Genomic DNA, 20,194 nt, shown 5'->3' with positions numbered 1-20,194 from the left:
CTTTCAAAGCTTCGATTTAAAAAAAAAAAAAAAAAAAAAAGAAGAGGTAATTCTCCCTCTGGATGGACAGAAGCCCTTGGGATTGTTTTGACTTGCTTTCAGACTTAATGATATTTGACACAGCCAGCCCTCTGAGGTGTCTCCTGATTGGGAGTGGCCGTGGGTTTGGGAAGCCTGAGGCTGTGCTTGAAGCAACACTGAGCACCCAGAAACCCAGGTGAGGTCTCCCAGCCAGGACATTTATAAACAGGACATGAAAAATGAGTCTCAACTTTTACACATTTGGCCCGTAACTCAGCCTCGGGGTGATATATCTGATGGGAGACCCAGACTCTGGACTTGAAAATGCTGTTTATCTTTCTTCCCACCCTCCCCCAATACATGCTGTCATTACAATGGAACTTTAATGGCTGTACAAAATGGCCCATGTCCCTTGATACCTATTTTTTTTCCCCCTAAAAGCATTGGGATGCTTCTGTTTTTTTCAGATGTGAACTTGTGGCTAGTCAACCGAAGATATTTTATCTGGACACAAACAAGTCTCAAGAAGGTTTTATGAAGAAGGGCAGGAGATTGTGTGAATTTGTGACTGGCACCCAGACAGGCAGATTTTCAGGTCCATTCATGTTGTTAGCCAAAATTGGCTTCTAATTCTGAGAGCCAAAGGGCTTTTGACAGAACTCAAGGTGTAGAGTGTGACTCAGCCCTTTGCTCTGTCACCTGCCCAAAGTCCACCCATCTGGAGCCAGCTGGTTCATGCCACCCCAGAGCAATGTCAACAGTCCTGAGCAAACAGGGTGGTGGAGGTGTAGGTTCCCTTTGCCCTCGTCCTGCACTGAAACCTGGAATCCCCCTGTGCTGGGCATTGGTGAGGTCACACCTCAAATCCTTTGTTCAGTTTTGGACCCCTAAAAACAAGGACATTGAGATGCTGGAGCATGTTGAAAGAAGGACAGTGGAGTTAGGGAAGGGTCTGGATGAGAGGCTGAGGGTACAGGGGGTGTTCAGCCTGGAGAAGAGGAGGCTGAGAGGTGACCTTATCACTATCTACAAGAGAGATGATCTCTATCACTCTTGGGGAGATAATTCAGTAGTGGACTTGTCAGTGCTGGGGTAATGGTTGGATTTTATGTTCCTAAAGGTCTTTTCCAACTAAAATGATTGTATGACTCTAAAAGCAGTAGCTCATGATAGCAGTTATGTTACAAGGTGCTCATACAGGCTGTAAGATTGGATTTGCTGCTTCTGCCACTTGTGAGGTCTCATCATGAGTTTATGCCTTGAAGAATGAGAGTTCCCTGTCATTATGTTCCTGGTTTGCACAGCTGAAACCTGGTATTAATGGCTCCAGAAATTATCCTGCCTCTTGAGTTTACGTGGTCTGTAATTATCTTCACAATAAAACGGTGAGGAATTAAGCCTCAGAATAGTTTATAGGTGTCAAGGGGTGACCTGACAGTCCTTCAAGAAATGTGGCTTTCATTCCTCAAGTGCCAAGAGCAGTTAAGATGCTGCTAGACAGCACTTAAGAACTGCAGGGCTTATTCAGTTCAGTCACTGCTTCCCTTGTCTTGGAGAGATCAGAACCTTTTTTTTTTTTTTTTTTTTTTTTTTTTTTTTTTTTAATTCTGTTTACTTTTCTGTGTCTCTGCACTTGGGCAATGAGCTGAGATTAGTCAGTTTTCCTTCTGAGCTGCCTCTTATGAAACCATGACTGTGATGTTTATGAGGTTTCCATTGCTGCACAGGGATATTTGTATTTTGGTTGCTGTATTTTTATTGAAAAAAGGATATATTTTCATCACATTGTGTGTGCAGAGAACCAAAATCCTGAACCAAAGCCTGAAGTACAGGAGACTGTTTAAATCTGAGATGATTTTCATGACTTCATTCATGTTAGCCTTACCCTGGTGAAAGCTGACTGGTAGCATTTTCAGTTTACACTGGTGAATATCTAAAAAAAGACCAGTTAGTCTTCTGCTTGCACAGACTCCTGCTGCCTCCCGTAAAGCCAAATTTTCTGAAGTTTCACTTCAGATCTTGTGGCCTTTCAGTACTTAATGGAAGCTTCTAGAAAAAGATGGAGAGAGACTTTTTATACAGCCAGAAAGTGTTAAAACAAGGGGAAACAGTTTTAAACTAAAAGAGGGGAGAGTTAAGATTAGGTATTAAGAAGAAATTATTTACTCAGAGGGTAGTGAAGCACTGAAATGAGTTACCCAGAGAAGTTGTGGATGCCCCATCTCTGGAAGTGTTCAAGACCAGGATGGATGGAGATTGGAGCAACCTGGGATAGTGGAAGGTGTCCCTGCCTGTGGCAGGGGAATTGAAATGAGATGGGCTTCAAGGTCCCTTCCAACACCCAAACCATTCTGTAGGTTTTGGTTACTTAGTGCTTTCTCATTATAACACAATGTTTCATGAATTAATTAATAGACGTTAGGCAACTGAGCTAACCCAGAGAGAAGAAAATACCATTTCTTACCTGATTACCGCACAAATGCTTAGTTTATAGCTCTAGACACTAAGGGATGACCTCTAGTTAACTGAGCATTTATCCCTGTTCACACTGCCTGTTTGTTTTGCAGCCTTGTGGCTCCAGCTGGATTCAAACTGTGCAGGTGTTACTGGGCACTGTTTTGATCACCAGGTGGGACCTGAATCCTCTGTAGCCTTCTTGGAGGATTCACTTTACTGTCTGCTCTGCTAAGGCCTGTTAGAACCACGTGCTGTGATTTATCTCATCTCTCCCCTTGCTTAATCAGTCACATACCTAATTGGTGTTTGCAATATTTTGGGTCCCAGCATAAACAAATTGTTTAGCCCTGTGTCATCAAAACTGCATCTGGACAACCATCAACATTCTCCGTATTTTTGGAAAATCCTAGAAAAGAGCTCAGAAGCTACACCTGAGTTAGTGACTTCTGCAGATGTGACTCAATGTTAGCAGAACCCAATGAGCAGTTGCAAAAATGGTCACTGTTGTGCTGACTGTATTCAGAGTGTTTTCACATTTCCATGAAAACATGAGTAACACTCACCTGGGTGATGGAAAAGCGAGTTGGATTGGCACTGGTTGGCAACGGGATGGAAAATTAGTATGTAAAGAACCTAGTGATTAAGATAATGAAAAACAATGTTAAGAGTCTTAGGTGAAGCCAAGTTTTGTAGCCCTCGAGCATTTAGTTGTGAAATTGTTGGCTCTTGTGTTGTTTCTGAAATAGAAATCTATTTAAATTACTTAAGCAACCCAAGTTTCAAGAATAACCCCAAGCAGGCTGTTTTAGTTGTGACTGAGAAACCAAATTGAGTGAATACTTTTTATTCTAATTGCTTGAATTTCCAAACACAACCAGAGAACCAAACAGCTGCAGACCCTAAAGTGTTTATTATGAAAGTAATTTTAAACTTTGAGGAAAAAATGAAATTCCATAGTTGATTGCAGTGGAAATCCCCTACAAAATACTGGGATTTTTTAGGATTCTTTTAATCATTCCCCACCACCCCCAACCTGCTGCTCCTAAAAGATGAGTGTAAACTGAAACATTCAGAGTTTTTGGAATTAACTCAAACCAATTGTTTTGAATTAATTGTGTTTAGTACTTTTTCCCTTTTTCCTAGACCTGAATGTCACCCCAGTCACTGATTTTCATGCAGTGTTGGACTTGTGCAAGTCCCTCTACCTGAAATACAATGTGGATACTTCACACCACTGTTCTTGGGCTCTAGTGTCACTTTTCAACCTAAATGATTTTAAAACCACTTACTCTGAAAAGGAGTAACTTTTCCTTTTCATCTTCTTGTGCTCTATAGAATCATAGAATATCTCAATTTGGAAAGGACCCATAAGTGTCATTTACTGCAACTCCCTGCTCCTTGCAGAACCTAAAACTAAACCTTATGACATTGCCCAGGCACTGCTTGAACTCTGTAGGGGCCCTTACGAAGACCCCCACAAATACAGTGCTCTCCTTAAATGACTGCCCTGAATAGAAGCCTTTTGGAATGTGGGATAGGTAATGCAATTTGGAGACATTTTTGTGGGGATAAATACATAGCAATACACTGTGGAATCCCAGAACTCTGCCTAAGGAATTGTAAGAGTTTAGTCTTGGGATGAATCAGTTCATCCAATTGATTTGGTAAGAAATCCTAAAAAAAAAAAAGAAATATAATTTTCTGTTGAAGAAACCGCACACATTGACTCATGCCACGGTCCTACACCTTGTGTGAGCCTGCCAAGGCTGCCAGGTCATGGTCAGGCCCTTTCACAGAACAAATCAGCCTCCAGTTCTCACTTCTGACTCCTATAAAAACAGCTTCATTTTCCAGTTTCTCTTCAAGCAATTTCATAATTTTCCCTCAAACACTTACCAGACCTTCCAAGGGCTACAACACAACCTGCTGAAGGGGGACCTGAAGGTGGCCTGTGTGCATGAACACTGTGCCAACAGCAGAGACCAGAAGATTAGGATGGAGTTGTGCTTTCCTGCTGCTCTTCTTCCTTAGACAATCCTATCAGTTCAGCAGCTTCTTTCCTTATTTATATCAGGAGCCTGGCAACTAAGCTCTTGACTTAAGCACCTCAAAGATTCAAGGCTGCTTTGGTAGGACCAAAAGTTTTGTATTACTGTCAGAACAGGAATAAAGAACTTTTCTCCTTGAATGGATTCCAGCCCATTTCTTTGGACTGGCGATGCAGTTACCCTGGGCAGACGGATGCTCTCCGCAGGGACGTGTTGGCCCTCACCTGGGCCAGAGCACAGAAGGACAACAGATGATTTGAATGGAGATCATTTGAAACCTGGAGAGCAGACTCAAGAGGTTACAGCTGAAGATAAAGAAGTTTGTAAAACTGAGAGAAAGTTCCTAGCAGTGAGGTTATTTGGGAGGTTTAACAAGCTCCCCAGGGAAGTACTGTTCCTGTGAGTAACTTTGAGAAGAGACTAGGAGAAATGTTTTTGAGGAGTTTAGATTTTTCCTGTCAAATAATCAGCTATATTTCTGCCAGAAAAGGCCTTCCCCAGTCACAATTAAACAAGAACTGGCCTTAATGGATTGCCCCAAATTTGAACAAAACCTTTTTATTTTTTTCAGCTGACAAATATTTAATATATTTTCCTTGCTCTTTTCCTTCCCCCCCCCCCCCCCCGCCCCATCCTACCATTAGTGGTTTTAGTCAGACCATAGGCATATGTTGTAGAATCTGCTAGAAAAAAAAAATATTTTCACAATTGATGAATTGATTTCCTAAATGCCTTTAAAAATTTTTCAGTCACTGCCCAGGTAGTTTCCTGCTAACCAAGTATTCTCCCAAACCATTTCTTCTTAAAGGACCGTGCCTTGTTGTTGACTGCAAACTTGAACCTGTTTTCCTGTGGCTTGAATAGATACAAAGTCTCTCTAACACATGGATGTACTCCCATCAAATACCACAAACCCCATATTTCAGATGAGCTACAAATTTCCTCCACTAAGAGCTTATTTTAACAAACTTACAGCATTTCATCCTCTCTCTGTTTTGATCTCCCTCTGAAATGCAGCTGAAGCCAAGATATTTAAAACTTCTCAGGAAAAGGGACACACTGCACTGTTGGACCAACCTCACCTCCTTAGATTACTGGTGTAAAATTCAGAGACAGGGACAAGCCTATAAATTGGAACCCCCCAATATTTCCAGGGCTTGAAGGCTGAGTTTAGAATGCCTGAATGCTGAGTTTCGCCCCAGCTCCCTGAGCTCTGTGTGAATTTTGCACTTGAAGCCAGCCGTGAGGAAACTTAGAGCTCTTCAGACCTTTGCTTTTTATCTGTGGGTGACAAACAGCACAGAGCTGGTTGTAGCAGAGCTCTGGCAGCTGCAGGAAAGAAAGAAAGAAAGAAAGAAAGAAAGAAAGAAAGAAAGAAAGAAAGAAAGAAAGAAAGAAAGAAAGAAAGAAAGAAAGAAAGAAAGAAAGAAAGAAAGAAAGAAAGAAAGAAAGAAAGAAAGAAAGAAAGAAAGAAAGAAAGAAAGAGAGAGAAAGAATTGTTCAGCTGATACATGACCATCTCCAACTCACCCTAAGATATATTATTTGAACCACAAAAACCCTCCATACATTTCATGCCTTGCAGGGATGGATGTTCCACCACCTGTCTCACTGGTGGTTTGCAGGATTTACATTGTTTTTAATCAGAGAGAGTGCAGGGGTGCAGAAATACCCATTATTTTCAGAGTACAAAATATCTTCTGCGTGTGTGTGCTTTTCATTCACAGACTTTACTTTCTCTCAAATGACCTATGAGTATCTCTTGTCTCATGGAATTGAGTGTTGTTTGCTTGTTCACAGCTTCCTTTCCTTCCGTTATCCAGCATAGAAAGTTTGCTTAAGTGGCTTTTGTGAACTCTTTCAAGATCCCCAGAAGGATGATACAGGAAACAGAGAGTTTCCTTTCTATACAAACTTCTAGGGTGTTCCCATAATAGCCTGAAATTTATCTGCCCTCAGCAGCCTGCAATTGGACAACGAATTAATGGACTGTCAAGGGATCAGGCCAAACACAATTAACGTATCAGAGAGGACAGTTTGCAATAAGAAAAAATCCTCCACTTACACAGCACCTTTTATCCCGTGTTGCCAAACATTTTCTTTCTGCATTTCCAATTACTTTACAAGTTGGCCATGCTTTAACCATCCAGCCTGAAATTTTCCATAATTGCTCCCTGCTTCACGTTGAATACATTTTCAGAGAGCAGTGAAGGGGGAAAAGCTTCAGAAAAAAAAAATCCCCTCTTAAAAAGGTGCAGTTATATTGCACTGAGCTTAAAGCTAATGAATTAGTTTTAGGGGTGTTTAAGCCTTCTCCCTCTTTATTTTCAAGAGCATGTTTGCACTGCAGGAGGCCAGAGTGGGAATGAGACTCTTGGCACAGCAGCAGTGCTGGGGATGAGAATCTGTCACCATTGCCATGAAAATGCATCTGGGTTTGTCCAAAAAATAAACCACAGACAAAACCCTATTTCAGTGTTTTAGAGGCAGGTTTGTACCTCGGTTTTATGTCTTCTGACTGCTGTGCCTGTATTTTCTGCAGCCCCCCAAAAAGCAGCCCCTGTCAGCAGAGCACCTGGACAGGGCGCCGACAAAATGGATTCTCATCCTTCAGGATTTCACCTGGTGTGACCTGGCACTGTGGGTGAGATCTGGGAGGATTGTAGCACTGGGAGGGAGGGCAGGGCCCGTGCTGAAAGCTGACAAGGTAGAAATGTGAGTCATTAAAAGGCAAAGACCAATCTGTAAAGAAACAATTACTTACATATTTAAAAAAAAAAAAATCTGATCTGGAAGACACGTTTGCCTGGTGGTTGACACTCCCTACAAAAGCACTGTGTTGTTCCAAAAGTCTCCCATGAGATGAACAAACCTTGCCAGGAATAATCACAGATCTGGAGTTGTATAATTGCTCAACTAAAGGCAGGCAGGGAACAGATAGGCAACCTGTGCTTTGCTTTTTCTGCCACTTCCTTGTTTTCATGGCTGTGCACTGCTCCGGAGCACTGGGGCTTGTATTGGCCGGAGCAGTCAGGACACCAGGAAGAAAAAAAAGCTTCTAAGCAACAGCTTCACGGCGTGTGTTGTTTTTAACTCCATTCATAAAAGCAGTGAGCTGGGCTGTGCGAGGCGGGCCGGGGCTCTGAGCGCTCGTGTCTGCTTGGAGCAGAAAGCTCTGACGTGCTGGAGCCGAGCGCCGGCAGTTTCATACCCTTCCAGCACTAATCCAGCAATAAAGAAAATGGCTTTAAGCCACTTCACACCCATTAGTGCTCTCCAGAATGCTAATATAGCATAGAGATGAAAGCACTGCAGCGAGGGGAATGAGGAGATGTGGGCAATAACTTCACCTCCCCTCTTAGGGAGGTTTGGTTCATTCTCTCAAGGAGCAGAGGCCAAATTTGGGGAGCAGATGGCATGGCAGCACAGCACAGCAGCACTCCCAAGTCATGATACTCAGGCAGAATTAACGACAGGGCTGGGATGCCTTTATTTTTTTGTGATAATTCATGGTTAGCCAGAAAGCTGATACTTGATCTGCGGCAGCCTGGAATGCCAAGTCCATTTACACGACCTGTATCTGTGTGGCCACAGGTGGGAGATGATGTGAAAATCATTTGGTAACAGCAATTAGCACAGCAATAGTTTTTCTTTATTTTCTAAATAGGCTTGGGAAAATGAATCTTTTTTAAATTAAAAAGCAAGGTTTGTCACTTTTAAAATCAAGTGCTTCATGTTTACTGAGAAGGGTCTGCGTTTAGTGCCAACAGCCTATATTTTTTCCGAACACAAAAATCCTCTGTGAAACAGCGCTATTTAAAAAGTCCCTGAGAAAAGGTAAAGAGATTCTGCAAGAAGTCTCATGATGCCGAGAAAGAAACTGAGGAGGATGGTTGATGGACCATCTGGGACTTCACAGGTTTGGAAACAGGAGTGTGGTGGAGCTCCAGGATATTTACTCTGCAGTAGGGAAGGTGAGAAGGGACTTTGCCCAGAAATACCTGCAGCAGAAGAGGGTGCCAGTTGAAAGCAGGCTGTCAAATCTATTAGAGTCATTTGCTGGAGATGAAAACATGAGATGTTCCCGCTGAAAATCAGGACCAGAGGTTAATTAACTATAGGAACATCCTACTGAGAAGCCATCCTGTGAATTCCTATGTGATGGCTCGGGGGCATTGCCATCAGATGCTTTGGGTGTCCCATGAAGCTGCTCACCACATTGTTGTGGAGATAACCTGCTTTTCCACTGGTTCCAGATGGATGCCAGGGCTCCTGCTGCAGATCCCCAAACCTCAGGACTGTGGATACTCTGGGTGCCCGCTGCAGGACTGTGCCCTACTTTTGTGTTTCTCAGTGAAAGAGCCTCATCAAGGCTCAGGGAAAAAAAAGGGAAAAAAGGACAAAGTTCTGCCCTTCCACTACTGTGTTTTCATTTACAGCCAAATTCTGCCAATCTTTTTGTGCCTATTTAAAACCTCTATTTCCTTCCCACCAGTCTGTTTCCGTGCTGGGGTGCATGTTCCTTTTTTCCTTTTTTATTTTTATTTTTTCTCTTTTTCTTTCCCTTTCCCTTGTTGTTTCACAGTCCACCTGATTATACTCATCACTTATCACTCCAGACACACAAGGACCCTGAGCTGAGCCCAGTCTATGTGCAGACACTGTTACATGAGGTGTCAGAGCCTGCTGCATATCCAGGGGAGGAGACTGTGCCTGACTTTCCTTGGCTGTGACACTGTGGCTCAGCCTGGAATTGACAGCTGTGGAAAATTAATGGATGGGCCCTGTTTCCAAGGAATGGCCGTCAAGGTCATGGTTTTGAGGCTATAAGGGCACAGCCCTTTCTTACTTGCAGCCAGTACACATGCCAGCGTTGCTGTCCCCTCTTCAGATGTCACCATGTCACCAGATCACTGTCACATGAGGTGAGGGGGTGTCTTTGGCTGCCCAGCCTGTTTTCATGCCCAGGGACTCTATGAATATAGCCTGATGATGCTCGAGATGTAACTGAAACCTGCTCTGCAGACACAGCTCCTGGCTGAACTGTCCCTGTCCCTTGCAAGGCTGAGCAGAGGAGTTTGTCCAAATCAGCCTTCAGGACAGGGTCACCTTGTACATGTACAGCATGCAGGGGGGTACCTGGTGCTGCCTCTCTGCTGAGGGCGCTGGCCTGTTTAGTGCTCTTCATCTGTTTGGTGGTTGGCCCACTTGAGTGGAGCCAATTTGCTTGCAAAGAAATGGAATTTTTTCCCGGGCACAGAAGCCAGAGATGAATCCTTTTGGGCATGGAGGGTCTGGGCTTGGAATACATTGAGCTCTGTCTCTGGGCAGTTTAATCTTGCCAGCCAGAAACCTGTATGGATTTACACTTCCATATGAAACTGTTTGATAATCATGTTGCCATGGCTACATTTGAATCCTGCAATAAATGTGTAATTTCACACATTTACATCAAAAGGAGCTCCAGAACATACAGCTGCCTCACAAAGCAGCTGATCTCTCTCCAAAAGCACTTTCCATTTTTAACTCCATATTATTGTACTCACTGGTGTGCTTCTTTTGGGAGGGGGGTGAGGTCTGTAGGGCAGGTTTGGCAGTCAGGTTCCTGAGGTCTGATCCATACTAAGGATCCCTCAATGCTGGCAGCAGGGCAGTTGCCCTGCTGGGGTCAGAGCAGCCATTTCCAGGGCAGTGCTGGTTCTGCAGCCACACCAGCTACAGGGGACGGAGGTCCTTTGAAATTAAAGAAGGACAAAGTTAAACACAAGGTCCTGGCGTGCCCAAAATGCAGGGACAAGGACTGAGAAAGAGGAGTGGAGTGTGAGGCTCTGCCCAGGGATGATGCCCACCTCTCTTAGCAGTTTGGTCTCTTCATTGCCTTTTCATCTCAGTCCTCTCAGGTCTTCCTCCCTGGTTCCTTGTCTCCTGTCTCCCACCCCCTGCCATCCTGATTTCTCCTTATCTCACCAGCTGGCTTGTCCCAGTGTTTTGCCCCCAGGCTACCTTTCTCTCCAATGCTCTCTGAGCTCTGTCCTACTTTGATGGCTCCTTGTCCCACAGACACCCTCTGTTAATCCCATGGGCAGCTTTTGCCTTGGTCCAAGCCTCTTTCTCTCCCTCTGGCAATGGGCAGGGAAGTGTTAAGAGGGGCAGATCACAGTGGGAGCATAGAGGCTGTACCAGGATGCAGCTTCAACCAGCAGCAGCTGAATGAAGTGGTAGATGGCACCCACTGATCATGAGATCTGGAGAGAAATTTGCATCCAGATTCTATCCCTGCTGACTTAAACAGATTTTTTCAGGAACTTGAAACTTGGACAGTTCTGCCTTTGGTTTTTTTCCTATAGCAACAGCAGCTGGAACAATGTTGGCACCAAGGCAGGGCTGCAGCTGGTTTCCTCCTTGCTCAGAGCAAAGAGATGCTGGAGAGTCTTCAGCACTCACAGAGTATGGACAAAGCAAACATTCACTTCACTCCATGAATTTACTGTTGTGTGGAGAGAGAGGAAATTTGACTGTGACAAGTGCCAATACTGACAATTTCTGTGTGGGAAACTGGAAGAAGGAAAAATATTGGAAAAGCATAAGATTCTATTTTTTTTCTCAGCTGTTTATACAATTGGAAAAGTTAAGTAAGTCTAATTATTGAGGTTATTGGTTTTAATGAGTCACCACCTTGCTGTTATTAATCCTGGTTCCTGTTGCCATAGGACAAGAAGCTGCAGCTGGGCTGAGCTGTGCTACGCAACAAATCCTCGCTCTTGCTATTCCAAGATTAAGACATAGGAAAATGGGTGGCTCAGACAAATGGGAACATGGAGAAGGAAAGTGATGTTTGCCAATGTGTTGTGTGGCAACATGACCAGTATGCAGATACTGGGAGCAAAGATGGGTTTCTACCAGAGACTGATTTTTGGAGGTTTTTTGAGGAGCACTTCCAAAGACATTATAGAAAGGAGGCTGGCCATCCTTGTGGGCTGGTTGTTGGTGGGAAGGGCTATGGACAGAGAAGTCACAGGGCATTGACAGCAAAGATCTGAGTTTGGTGTCATTGGAAGGGATGAACCCATGAAGGGGTACAGCCTGAGAAACAGGACAAAAGAGAAAGGTTAGGAGAAAAATCTCCATGGTGGTATCGTGAATGGATAAGACTGAAGTGTGATCAGGGCCCAGGAGAAGTGCTTCAGTAACAGATGAAGGAAGAGATATGCAAGAGTTTTACCTGCAGGGCTGGAGAAGCTGGGCTTAAATTCTGCAAGATTTAACTGCAGCCTCAATTCACAGGCTTTGAAGAAGAGCAGGAGGAGTTGCCTGCATGGCAGATAAACCATCATGTTGCCCTCTGTGTTTTGAGAAGATTTAGGTGAAAGATTTGGGAGAAAAGGAATATAAAAAACTCTGTTTTGTCCAGGCTGGGCTTTAGATAATAATTAGACACTCATGAGATATCCCGGAGGATCAGATGTCACTGGAGGATATGTAATTGTGTGTACATTTGCATGGGAGCCAGCTCTGGGCTGCTGTTGGGATCAGGATCAGGCAGAGCCCATGGGGTGGAGGCAGGAATGTGGCAACCCCCAGCATTTCATCAATTGGTTTCAATTGATCAGTTGTGTAGAAACAAACCAAATGAAGTTTCTGGACTCTTGGATGTTGCAGAAGGTGTCAGGTTTGCTTGCAGCTGTTTGAGCTGCTTTTTCAGCTGATCATGCACTTTCAGTTCTTTCTCTGGGATGGCAGAGAAAAGTCCTTTTTGAGCTGGGCTCAGAAATGAAAGGGAAGATCTGCTAGAGCAATGGGCTGTCAGACAGGTTTTCTTCCCCTCTCAAATGCATGCAAGGGTGCCTACTGAAAATTCCACGGGGGCAAGCACAGGAGGGGTAGGCACCAAGAAGGAAAGTCATCCTCAAGCCACTGGCTTTTCCCCAGTGTGGCCCCCTCCCTGTAAGCCCCTCAAGAAGAGTGGCACAGTCTTTTTTCACCCAATTTGGACACCATGTCCATTCAGTTCTAGCATCCATAGCCTGGAGGAGAGGGAAACCCTCTTCTTTATGGCATGGGTAATGTGTGTGTCTCCTTTTCACAGCTACCAAAATCTGGCATTTCCTGTTCTATTATCCATTTCCTAATACTTCCCAGGACTTAAAAGCTGTACTCAGTCAAGACTCCAGAGAGGGATTAGCATGGACTTGCCTTGGCCGTGGATGACCTTCTTTCTCTTTAGTATTTATTCTTTCTAGAGGATTGAGGAGGAGAAAGGGAGGGTGAGCCACAGCTAAATCCTGTTCTTGGATCTCCCTTCAGCCATTGAAGAATGAGCTGAGTGCCTAAATGAACCCAAAAGGCACCATGGGGTGAGGCACATCACATCCAAGCTGGACGTGGTGGCCTCTTCCCAAGTTCCTGAGCTGCCACACGCTCCAGCCGTGCTTCAACAGGCAGGACAGCTCAGGAACTCCAGGGACTGTGACAGGGCTGCTGCCAAGGCTCTGAGCTCCCCTCTGGGCGACTGAAAAACAGCAAAGACAGAGGTCATGAATGCTGTCTGGAGTGAGTGACCTGGATGCGTCTGCCCAGACTCGGTACAAAGAGGCAACGTGGCCCCGGCTCCGTTGCTCCCAGGGCTTTGTGCCGGGGACTGAAGTGGATCCTGTCCAATGTGTGGAGCGCCACAGCTCTTGCCCAGTTGCAGGAGAGGCCTCTGTTCTCTCTGGTACCCAGAGAGGCTCTGCAGACCCGGCTGCACAATGTACTGGTCAAAATGGATGCCAGGAGCATCTCTGCCATCACTGCCAAGCTTCCCGATTACAGACTGTTCTGCAGCCTTGTGCAGCTCACTGAGGGGGAATTCGGATGCTCTGATGAGAATTGAATAATATTCTGCCAGCTGTCCATGTTTTTTCACTCTTGGGGCCACTTAACTTTTTCACATATCATGCCAAGCCCCCCCTGTGCAGTACCAGTGCTGTGAATTTTGTAGGTTGCTAAAGTTAAGCTGTGTTTTTCTTTGTGTGCTGATCATTGCTTTCTCCGTAGACTTGTGTATATGACAATTGTTTCCCTAAAGTCTCTTGCCTCTCTTCCAAACCACACTGAATCCTCTGACAATGGCAAGAAGAACCTAGCTTACCACCCAGCTCATTCTCTCCCTCTCTCAACAGGTACTTGCTTGAAGTTTGTGAACACAGGAATCAAACCCAGAAGCTCACAGCTCACAGCACAGTCATGATCCCAGACAGAAGTTGCTTCTGTGCTTGACAATTAGGTAAGAATCACCTCAAATACCCTCAGATAGGTCTGACAGGACAAGTGCAAGGGACATGGGAGGTTGATCAGACTGGCTGCAGTACTGCACAGGAACAGGGCTCAATCCACTATAGCCACTGAATCCATAACTACTGGGTTTGCTTCTTCTCTCCCTTGTAAAATTGTACGATAAAATGCTTTTCCCTGGGCATTTGTCACTTCTGAACATTATTTACTGCATTGCATTACAAATAAAGTAAAATACTCAATTTCTGCTTCTCTTTTTTACTTTTTTTTATTTTTTTTTTTAATGAGGGTCAAATTTTATATCCCTCTATCCTTTTATGGCAGGTTAAAATCTTACCAAATGAGACAATATGGGAAATGTTAATTAGATCATCTTGAATAAATACCTTTTTTGCCCTGGGGTCACATCAGATCAATGTATGGGGTACCAGGGCCAGACAAGTAGGAGAAGCACAGCTGCTTTTACTTCCTCATCCCTCCTGCATACAGAAATGAGGGACATGAGGATATTGCAAGCTTGGATCAAAAAGTAGTGGCTGCCAAGGAGCAGAGCTGCTCCTGTAGAAACATCCCTCTCTCTGCCATGTGGGAAGAGAGGGATTTTGGCCATTTATTTTTCTTAGTTATGAACAAATAGCACATGGCCATCACTCACCACTAAGAAGCCCAGTTAATGTATCTGGTGATACACCCTGGCTGCCCCGAGGTGCTGTTGTGCAATGGAAGTTGATAAATTGGGCCAAAAAAATGCCTTAAAATCTCCTTGCTTCCACAGTAGCTTAAACTCCAGGTCAGAGTGGGCACAAAATACACTGGGCCATAAATGAGACTCTACAGATACTATCCATTTCCCTTCACATTTCGTTTTTACCACCAAGAAGATCAGCTAATTTAGCATAATATCCCAAACAACTGGAGTTAGTGTCAGTGTTAAGGGATCAACACTGCTTCTGCAACCCCCTGCATGCCAGCTGGGATGAGTGAACGTGCCCTTCCTGGAAAAGCTGTTGCAGTGATAAGAAGATGAAGAATGTGTTATTAGACTAGTATGCATGTGCAAGGTCCAGGATCTCAGATTTCTACAGAAAGGTGTGACTTAGTCTAACTTAAGGTTGGAAATAGATGATCTTTAAGATCCCTTCCAACCCAAAGCATCCTGTAATTCTGTCTTCAGCAGAACTGGTGACATGAAATGGTTCAGTGCTCAATTTTCCATTAGGATACCCCTCAGACTCTGTGCCCACCAGCACTGACACACCAGTGATACGTGAGAGCCCTCCCAACCCCTGCCATTAGGGAAAAACAAGAGCTGGCATGAGATGGTAAATGCTGCCGTGCAGTGTTCACAGGAAACCTGTTTGCGTGGGATGTGCTGGAAAAATTGCTCAAGAATGGTGCATTCTCATAAGAAAAATGATCTGGCTGCTGTTCAGGTCAGTGGTTTTGTATCAGGGCTGCAGGCTGTGTGGTTGCTTCAGTGTATGGTGCAGCCACTGGCAAAGTGTTTGCTGTGCATGTGATACAATTCTCCTTGCTGTGGGATGTTGGAGGCCCTTGCCCTCACCCAGTTTTGGGTCTGGGTCCATGTTCTCAGAGCAGCTTGCACTGACACAGGGCTCCATGGCAGAGAAAGCCACCCTGTGATGTCAACCCAGGAGAACAGAACAGTCTGGATCAGTTTGCTCATGGGGCTTCATCTTTTCATGGAGGGAAGGTGGGAAGGATAAAATGCTATGCCCCTGTCAATAGCAAGTGATAACCAGGATTCTGATCCCTGCCAAGCAAAACAGTGACCATGCTTCAGAGGTGGATGGAGAGGTTTCTGAAAACACAGATCATGAACCAGCATTAGTTGCTGGAAGAACTAAATTACAGGAATGCCCAGGTGTTAACTGGTTCCTCCCTGAAAAGCTGTCAACAAGCCACAAGCCACGAAGGGACAGCCTTTACTCCATCTCCTTTTTCACATTAGATGAAGGGGGAAGGAAAAAGACATCTGGAAGGTCTCCTGACAGCTAGAAAGCTGTAAAACCTCCCTACCTCATTGTTCTTGCTTTCATACCATCAGACCCCTGGCCTTTGACAACAGCAACATTGGTCTGTGCTTGGTTCCTGTAACCTTCCAGCAGGACTGCCACTAGCACCAGCCAGCCCCTGTGATTTTGTGGGGTGAGGTTGAATAGGCATGTTTTAACAGGAATGCTCAGCAGAGAGGACCCTTTTTCCTCAACAGCATTGAACAAAATAATACAAACAGTAAATTTAATGAATGAAAATGAAGTAGCCCTCCAAGGTAGGCTGCTGCTTCTGCAGAGCATGTGCTGTTACACTTCTGAATGGTTTGGTTCTGGTCAGTCCTGAAGCAGCCACTGGGAGTGAGACCAGAGTAAGGTTACGTCAGAGGAAAGTTGTGCTTTAAGTTCCTTGTGCTACTGTTTTTAAGAAAATAAGCCTTCACAGCAACTGCTCTTTTCCCTCTGGAAGGAGAGCTGAGGCACAGTTTGCAATGTAAACTTTAATAGAGAAATGAGGAAGGAGCATATTCCCCTTTTCTTGCAAAATATAATATCTCTCATTTGTGGCTTTGTGCATTGCTGACAAGTACAGACAGTGATGGGTTAGTACAGGGAGCACTCCCTGCCATCACAAACCCTTGTCCCCTTCACATCCCAGACCTGTCCCAGCACACACCAATGCCATCTCTCCCTTTTGATCCCTGGTCACCTTCTCTCCAGGAAGATTCACTGCTATTTGCCCTCCTTTCCAATCCCCATCCTGTCCAAATCAACCCTGCCAAGTCGCCCTCCATGGCATTTTCACTATGCCACCCCAGCTGGAGCTATGAATCAACTCAGACCTTGTATCCTTGCTGTGTCCATGCAGGAGGTCCTATGGGAGCACCAGGCATTTGACACCAGCTTTTGAGGAACAGGCACCAGTTTTATCTATGAAATGCCCAAGACCATGAGCGCTGAAAGCTCCAGGAGGGATCACCACGTTAAACCCAGCCAGGCTGTCCTTTTAAAAGCACAGCCCTGCCTAACACTCATCATCACAGCCACAGTAATTCCTTGGCTGCACAGCCAGGTTTGGGGTACAACGAGCAGTTCATGTCTCTTCTCCCCAAAGACAGATGTGCTTTTGCACCCACACACAAAACCGGGGTGTTAAAAACTTCCCTGTGACGGATCTTTCACAAGCAGCGTTTCTGGAAAGGCCTGGCATTCAGATGGCAGGGAGGACAGCTGGTATCAGCAGTGCCTGTCATTGTGGTGTCAGGGCTTTGCAAAACAGGGTCTGTCTTTGAAAATATTGTTAAAATTAAAAAAAAAAAATTAAGAATAGCCCTCTAAACTAAAGTCTTCCTGCTCCTGACTGTTTCAGAAGATAAATCATACCAAACAATATTCCCCTGTCTTGGGGTTATTGTACCATTTCAAAACCCAGCCTGGTCTGATAATTGCACATTTTAACCCCTCTGCCAGGCTGCTTCCTTTAGCTGCCAGCAAGCATCCTTTTCTCAAATTAACCCGACCACAATGAGCTGCAGCAGAATCCACATAATTGCTCTTTTTTGCTCTAAAAAGCCCGACTTACAAAGGGGACATTTCCTGCAGCAGCCAGCCCTGCTACATTCATTATTCCTAAATCAGGTTGCGGTATCTTTATGCTCAGATACCGCCTTTAATCTCACACTCTGCCTTCAGCAGCACCACTGGCTGCATCAATCCCTACAAATGCCCTCTTTCCATCCTCTCGCAGGCAAGCCAGCCAGGACGCTCCCGATGGAGCCGGCAGTCACCCGGCAGGGCTGCATCCCCCCTTGGAGACAGGCATGCACTTCCACCTGCGCTGGCAGGAGCACTCACGTTGGCGGCAGCGCGGATCCCTTTCAGCAGCTTAACTGCGGCTCATTTTTAACCCCGGCCAGCGGATCTAAGCTGCTCTCCGCAGGGCTCAGACGGAGCTGCCTGCATGACACCGAGGCATCCAGACGCCGGCTCGCCAGCTGACATGTCAAAGCAACGTCGTGGTTAGCAAGCTCATCAGCAAATCGGCTGACAACCCACACACGCATCGGCGGGAGCGGGTCCCTGCGTTCCGCGCCGCCGCCGCCGCTCCGGGGTTTGTGCAGCCCCGTCGAACTCGGTGTTGCTATCCGGCGTTTTCTGCCGGTGTCTAAAATAGCATCAGGAACGTTCCCTGTTGATTTCCCCGGCAGTGCTTGCTGAGCCGTGCCGGGGACCACGGCTCCCGCAACCTGCCTGCACGCAGCGCGTTAAAAACAATTTCTTGCCTTTTCTTTCCAAAGGAGATGGAGAGGAGGGGGAAAAGCCCTGTTGATGTTTTTCTGCCCAGCTACCAGCAAATCCCGACCTGAGCTAATTCTGCTATGGCTGAAAGCAGAGGATGTCTGCAGTGCATGAAGCTGATTTGCTGACTTACCCTTCATCTCTCCCAGGAATGCCAGGTGAAGAAGCCGGCCTCTCGCTCCAGGAAAGAGCCACAAGAAGCTGGGCAGCAGCCACTGCAGAGCCTGATCAGAAGTTCGCTCCCTCTGTCACAGTGTGTGCAGCTTGCCAGGTATAGCCGGGATGAGAACACCCCGTGCTTTTCCCAGGATGAATGAGATCAGCACATATTCAGTCAAGGAAAAAAAAATAAATAAATGTGATGGTTTAAGACCCAGAGGAACAGTGTTGGTCCACAAGTTGCTCTGCTTTACTACTCAGGATTTTCTGGGGTGAATTTCATAGGGAGAGGAGTTTCTCCTCTGCATTTGGTGTTGTTAGATGTGTTAAAAAGCAAACAAATGGTGATGACATCCATGGGATAGGCAGGAACCCATCCTTAGCCACATGAGGTGGAGGGCATGTGAAGGGCACCCTTAGAAGCAGCAGAGATGCCTTTATAACCTGCAGGCTGATGCCTTTTGACTCAAACCAGCACCTTGCTGTTACAGCTCCACATGGGCTGTGCAGATCCAGACTCCACTGGTCCTGGCTTTCCTGAGTGAGGTTGTTCAGATTAAGCTCTCTTCCACCTGGCTGCTCCATGACTCCCCAGGTGGACAAAGTCCCTTTCTTCTGCCACATCCTTCACATCAAGCATCTCTCAAGGCTCATCACCTGCCTGTCAGGCTGGGGATATCACTGAGCTGAAACCCTGGCGTGATAGGGAGGCAGAAAAAGGGTAAGAGGTGCTCAGAGGACTCAGATGGGCTGAAACATTTTGGTGTCAGTGTTATGTCAAAGAGAATATTCTATCTCTGGGTCTCTATGGTTGTGCTGGGGGATCATGTGCTCCAGTGCAAGAGGCTCATGGTATGGCAAGAGTTTTGATGTCTCTCTTGGTCTTAGCTAATGGCCGGGAATCTGTGGGGCACAAGGAACATGGCATTCCTTTAATCTTGGAACTAGAGTGACTGCACTGGAGGAAAATGAGATTATTTTCTCAGGATCAGGTCCCAAGGTTTGTGTGGCTGGGAATCCAGCTCAGGTCCCCAACTCCCTGGTTTTAACTACTGCCAACCCCTTCCCTTTTCCTCTCTCAAAGCCCAGGACTAGGAGTCACTGAGGCACTGACCTCTGCCACGGACTCTCTGCAGAACCCTGGGTGTGTCCCTGCACCTCCCCATCCCACTCATCTGCACAAAGTTCCTGTGCAGCTCATCCGTGCAGGGAATGTGTTCCCTGCCTTCCACACCTGGCCTCATTCCCTGCTGACAGCAAGACTGGAATGTGGGGTTTGATGTGGCTGAGACAGTCCCTGTGAATAGGCTGAGGGGGAAGCCTGGCTCCCCCGGTGTCACTTCAGCAGGATGCAGCAGTGTGCTGTGCTGTGCCCACCTGTCACCGTCCTGAGGCCAGGTTTGTTCTCCTGCATCAGCAGAACTCATGGATGGCTGCCAGCCAGACCCCAGGGGAAGGTTTATCCCACCTGCACTCGAGGTCTGGCAGAGCCTCGGGCCACTTGGTGCTTGTCCAAGCAAGTTGGCTTCAGCTGGTGGATGTGCCCAGAGCCCCACTGGGTGGGAGAGCAGGGAATGAAGCAATCATGGAGGGCCAGAGAAGATGCAGGAGAAAAGGCCATTTGAGGGCAAGCTTGGCAAGAGTCCTGGGCTGGGGACATGGTCTCCTGGGCCCAGTGATCTCTGAAGTCACAGCACAGAAGGGCAGTGCTACATGGGTGCTTCTTTGAAGGGTGGGCAGTGGGAATGATGGACCTCCCATCATCTCTGCAGAGCTGCTCCTGCCTTTGACCAATGAGGCAGCCGTGGGCATGTTTGGAAGCTACACACAAGACTGAACTAACCTACCTCAGATAAAGCTTGGATTAATTAGTCAATACATGTTAAGTGCTGCAAAGATTTAAGGCTCTGCTTAATTGTTAAG

General features: G+C 46.0%; 1 protein-coding gene across 2 annotated transcripts in view; it reads right to left on the bottom strand.

Moving 5' to 3' along the window:
• Window positions 1–18,379, bottom strand: part of SLC45A4 (solute carrier family 45 member 4) — an 85,074-nt gene extending 66,695 nt beyond the window's left edge. Inside the window, exon 1 of one of the 2 annotated variants that reach the window (XM_039731535.1) lies at window positions 18,246–18,379. The gene's annotated coding sequence lies outside the window, so the exon portion shown is untranslated. Of the gene's footprint in view, window positions 1–17,668; window positions 17,905–18,245 lie in introns of those variants that run through there. The other variant, XM_039731534.1, reaches the window with a different exon arrangement.
• Window positions 18,380–20,194: the final 1,815 nt, after the last annotated feature.

Source organism: Passer montanus, unplaced genomic scaffold (assembly GCF_014805655.1).
Source record: "Passer montanus isolate IOZ18808 unplaced genomic scaffold, ASM1480565v1 scaffold78, whole genome shotgun sequence".
Classification (NCBI taxonomy): Eukaryota; Metazoa; Chordata; class Aves; order Passeriformes; family Passeridae; genus Passer; species Passer montanus.
Note: the sequence above shows the minus strand (reverse complement) of the source record. Positions and strands in the feature narration are given on the sequence as shown.